The following is a 6,000-nucleotide window of genomic DNA, read 5'->3' on the forward strand; positions in this document are numbered from 1 at the left end:
TCCACCCACATGAGTATTACTTGACCCGTCGCAAGCTTGTGACGGATATGTCCGTCACAAGAGAGACTTGCTGCTTTCTTTTAGCTTCCTACTCATCTACAACTTAGACAACACAATTTTCACTCAAATTTCTCCTCTTTGCCGTAAACTTCTACTCCAATTCTCATCATTTCACTTCCAATATTCATTTCTTTCATTCTCACATCTCTTTCATCTTATTAATTAGTAAGTGTAGGTGATTATTTAATTCTCATCCTTTTACTAATTTATTTAGAGTAGTATTTAACTAATTGTTTTTCATTCTTATGTTTGATCAAGAAGGTGAGCAAGAGACTTTGGTTGAGGTAGATCATTTGGGTTGATCTTATAACTCTATCATACTTATTTACTAATCTTAATCTCTATCAAGGTAACTAGGTTTTCTCCTTTCTATGATTTTTGAATTTCAAGTGCTTTTTATGAGGTTATAATAAGATTGATAATCACAAAAACTTCAGAGACACGGTCTCTCAATATCGTTATTGAGAGACCTCTCACATGAAGGAGTGAGGGACTCACCGAACTTCTTTTTTCCCTATTATGTCTCCCACTAAATTAGTGAGAGATGGTCTCTCATGAGACCTATTGATAATTGATAATATATATGATGTTTAAAATCATGGAAATATATGAGATTCATGATTTATATAATAAATAGTAACTTTTAATCTTTTGTGACGAATATATACTTATTTAATGTTTTCTATGATTTAATTGTGTTTTTATGTGATTTAACAATCTAATCAATATGTAAAATATATAAATAAATGTGAAAATTGAATGTTTTTATCATAGACTTATTTTAGTGTAGTAAAGTTTTGCATGTCGATTTTGTAATTTTATAATTACTTTTAAATTTTATAATTAATTAGTCCATAAATAAGGTTTAATTGTGTTAGGATAATAAATAAATATAAATAAAATATTTACAATTTGTTTTTATGCATATTCTGTTCTCTACTTATGAAAAATAAATTATTAATGGTTGTGATATAATTTGCTTAATTAATCCTTTATTTATGCATGAAATCGCCTATCAAACTGCTATTTTAAGTTTAATATATAAAATGAGGTTAAATAATATATTAGGTACTGTTTTTATTGAATTCATAGCTCCCTAAAATGTCTAGTAATTTTTCATTGGCAGAATATAACATTTGTTTAATTGTTTAAAATTAAGGGGGCGTTTGGTTGGGACAAGGGAAAGAGAATCGAAAAGGGAAACGAAGGGAAAAGAATGGGTTCCCCTTTGATCTTACCGCATGTTTGGTTTGAAATGGGTAGATGAATAATAATAAAAAAAATACTCAAAACAAACTCACTCCTAACCACCAACAATCGGCCAAGAACCACCCAATTGGCACTGACTTAATGGCACTGGCCGGCATCCTCAGCCCCGTACCTTCCATGCGCCGGTGATCGCAACCCCACGCCACTCTTACCCTTATCGAAACCCACCACCTCTCGTCGGAGTCTACCAGCTCTCACAACAAACACCAATAAAACCCATCCCACACCCTCGCACCTTCCCTGCGCCGGTGTTTGTTGTGGTTTTTGTATGTTAAAGGTGGCTGATTTGCGTGGCGTTGGTGAGGCGCCTAACATGATGGCCGGTGATAGGCGGCACCGGTGCCAGTTGTGGTGTCCGTGATGGTGGGGGTGGCGGATGTTGGTAGTGGGTCGTGTGTGGTGGGTGTTGAAAGTTGTAATGGTGGTGATGGTAGGTAATGGGGAATGGATATTGAAACCCTGGGGGGGGGGGGGGGAGATTCATGTATGGAAAATGGGTAAAGGGTAACAAAAAAATGACTAAACAAACATCAACAAAAGGAATGGAAAGACTTCTTTCCCTTTCTCTTTCTTAAAGACCCCAACCAAACGCCCCCTTAGTATAACCCTTGTGTTTAATTAACGAATTTAATAGATGGTTATTAAGGAAAAAAGTAACAACATATTTGATGGTATCATGTATTGTAAATATATTCTCCAGAACTATAGTTATAATGTGAGATTACAATAAATGTATGTGTTAAAAAAATTGATTGTTACTTCTACAATGTTAAATGTCATGTATACACTTCTTGTGATATTGTCTTTCGTAAATTACATATTGACATGAGCGTCTCTTGTTTTATATTGGAAAGGTTGAGCTTATGCTCTAGCTTTGATGACCATTGTTGAATTTCATTTGATATTATTTATCACTCGGTTATGAGCATTTTGGCGTGTTAATGTGAGGTTATTCATGGTGCATATATTTGTTATCTTTTGGACCTTGTTCCATTTTATATATGGTCTAGCTAGAGTATAGGATATCAAGTAGATTTTAGGTTATTGGTCTACTTGAGAAGAGCAATACCAAACTGGGTAAGTTTCAGGTTATTGGCCTACCTAGTATCCTGGCATGGTTTCAGGTTATTGGTCTGCTATGGGTTGACCGTCCTTTTTGGATACTCTTATGAGTCTATGGATATGTCGTTTGCGAGTCAAGGGTCCGCACTTTTACACCTTGACTGGTTAAGTGTAATACCCTCCCCGTTAAGGACCCGTTGACTAGTTGTTGACTGACCTTAGACACATGTTTGACCTACTAGAACCTTTCCTAGTTCGCACTTGCGTCATAGTAACCTTTGAGTTGAGGGAAATCGATTGAGTAGTCTAGTGACTCGATCTAATAAAGGCCACTCGATCGAGTAAGTCCCATACTCGATCGAGTATGGCGAGTCCAGCGTAAGTATATAAGTCGTGAGTTGTAAACCCAAATCAGTTTTCTTATTCTTTTCTCCCTAAACCTAATTGACGGTACACCTTCTCCCTCACCATCCTTCACCCTTTGAGATCCCTTACACTTGGAGACACCATGGGGATGGAGACTTGAGTCAAGTCGCGGTCTTGTCGCCAGAACGTCAAGCATAGGTAAGTCATCATCATCATCCTCAGGTTCCTTTGTGGTTATGGTTGTTAGTAATAGGGTTTTCCCTACTTGTTGTGATAGGTGTTGATGGAGGTTGTCTTGTCTTCATATGGTTGTATGCGGTATTGCTGCTGATTGCTAAAGGTAGGTTTTTCTACTTAGTACTGTTGATTAGTTGTCATGTGTGATGCGTGGTGTTTCTGTTTGTGATTGGTTGTAATTTTTTTACACTAGTATAAGTCTCGTGCAAATGCAAGACAATTTTAGTTTAATTGTCTAAGGAGTAATATAAAATATAAAAGTGTTACAATTTTTTTTTTGAAAGACCTATTTATAATTAGAGCTGGCAAAAGCTGATTCGACCCGAAACTTGATCTGATACAACCCGAAAATTGGGTGAACCGAAACCGAACTGACCCGACCCGTTAACCGATAGCAGCCTTATTTTTTCCAACCCGAACCCGGCCTGAATCGACCCGACCCCACCCGTGACCCAATATTTTCTCAACACGATAGATGACTCGATAATGAACTAGCTTAATAATGGTTTAAATAACACGAAATTGACATTCATCTTAGTTATTTTCACTTAAAATTACCATTAATACACCTACCCATTATTTAAACATAAAGTTACCATCTAAAACTAAATATATAAAATAAAATATATGCTGATAACCTGACTCGACACTGACCCGCTAATGATCCGACCCGACTTTCCACCCGTTAATGACCCGACATGAATCGAACAGATCCGACATAGCCCGAACCCGATATGACCTGGCCCGCTTTAACCCAACCCATAACCAACCCGAGTGACCCGATTGCCACCTCTATTTACAATAGATAGGTAGCTACATTTGAGAAATTTCAACCATAATTTTTTTTTTGAAAGAATAAAAGTCTCATAATTGTATTCAGCATTAGAGCATTGCTGAAGGAATTACTCCAATCATCATGAGAAGAATTCAAATAACAATAGTTCGGGAGCATGGATTATATAAAGACTCCTATTAAATTTCAATCCTTTAATATGAAATAAGAGCGATCAAATTTCAATCTATTTTCTTACACGAATAAAACTCAAAAACACTTAAACCCAAAAACAAAGTTATGATTTACGGAGTACATTAGAGTATGTTATAACAATATTAATCCAGTGCACCGAATATATACCTTGATCAAGATTTTAAACGGCTGCATTTAATTACAGACAAAAGTCACAAAACAGTATTGAAATTTAAATCGAGAAAATAGAACTAATATAAAATATGTTACAACAATATTAACCTATTGCACCGAAAATATACCTTGATCAAGATTTTAGACTGCTGCATTTAATTACAGACAAAACAGTATTGAAGTTTAAATCGATAAAATAGAACTAATTTTTGTGTTATTAATTGTATAATAATAATAATAATTAATATAAAATAGGTTTTTGTTAAGATTTTAGTGAGAAAATAAAAAATGGGATTGAATTTCACTATTTGTTTAAGTAAAAGAGTTTGATTGGTACCATTAAACCAAATCTATATCTACGGAGTATTAAAAGGCTAGATTGAGCCACTAATTATGCCACATGTCAGCTCAGTTTTGTACGACCTAACATAAACAAGAAAAGCCTCTCACTTAAGCCAACAAAGAAAAGCCTCGCACTTTCATCTTCCGTCATTATCTCTCATTATTACAAAAACTGAAAGTTTGACTGTATCTCTTCCCTTTCTTTTAATTTATGAGAGTTCATAATTTATTCAAAACGTTTTCTCCCAATTTATGATAGATGTTAATATAGAAGTAGTATTTTTCTTATATTACTATTTCACCACTATAAATAGTTATGATTAAGATGTCGATGTCCTCTAAGCATTTCTATTGCTAATCGCGGTTCCCCATCCATCACTGCCTTCCAGTTTTGATGGTAAGTTTGATTTCGGATTTGAGTTATTTTAAAGTTATTTTTAATTGTTCAATAAGCTTATCTCACTCAACTATTTCGCTTTTTGTTCCTGCAATTGAATCTTTGCAAGTAGTTTTAAACAATCTAACAAATTTTTCTTTTTTAAAATGCAGGTGCACCTCATAATAGAGAAATCTGTAAGTTTTATAGTCTAAAATAACATGTTCTAATCTCATAATGAACATGTATAAACTGAATGCGGAAGCGATAAAAGAGATCGATTACTTACCTCCAACCATTGCTTGAAATCATTGATCTGTCTCAATGAATAACCCAAATCCTTACCACCCAAATCTGACTTGGCTTTCAATCCCTCAGCCTCACAATTTAGATGTTGTATTTTCCTAATGAGGTAGGCTTGGTGAACCCTAATCAAAATAAATATGTTCCCCTTATATAGACTCTTGCCATCAAAGAGTCAACGGGACAGTTTCCTAAATTGTGAGTGGTAACTTATGGGAGACAATAGTGGAAATAAAATCCTAGGTAAATTCCACCATACAATGGACCAACTTAATTTCCATAAAATAACTTAATTAAATATTAATATAATACTTATTTGATTTATGGAAATATCTTACATTCTCCCACTTGGTCCATTTAACAAGAGACACAACATATGATCATGTAGACGAATTCTCTTAGAGCAAGAATTAATCTTCCATGTATCACAATATATCAAGTCACTCACACCACACACATTTAACTTAATGAGTAAACCCCACGTTTACTCCAGGTTCAAACAAAATGATATTTCTCAACATTACTTTTTAAATATGCGCATAAATCCAAAGGAGAAAATATCCAACTTAGTAAAAGTTTCATACAAAAACTTAATGAATGTACTACATGATGGAACCAAGTCCCATTCTCACTACATGATCCTTGAAAGTCTTAATTGACATGCCTTTAGTCAAGGGATCTGCAATCATCAACTCTGTGCTAATGTGTTCAATGATCACTTTCTTTTCCTGAACACGCTACTTTATGGCTAGATACTTTATGTCGATGTGTTTACTTCGACTTCCACTTTTATTATTCTTAGCCATAAACACAGCAGCTGAATTATCACAATACATTCTTAGCG

The sequence above is a fragment of the Silene latifolia genome, chromosome 10 (genome assembly GCF_048544455.1).
Source record: "Silene latifolia isolate original U9 population chromosome 10, ASM4854445v1, whole genome shotgun sequence".
In the NCBI taxonomy this organism is placed as follows: Eukaryota; Viridiplantae; Streptophyta; class Magnoliopsida; order Caryophyllales; family Caryophyllaceae; genus Silene; species Silene latifolia.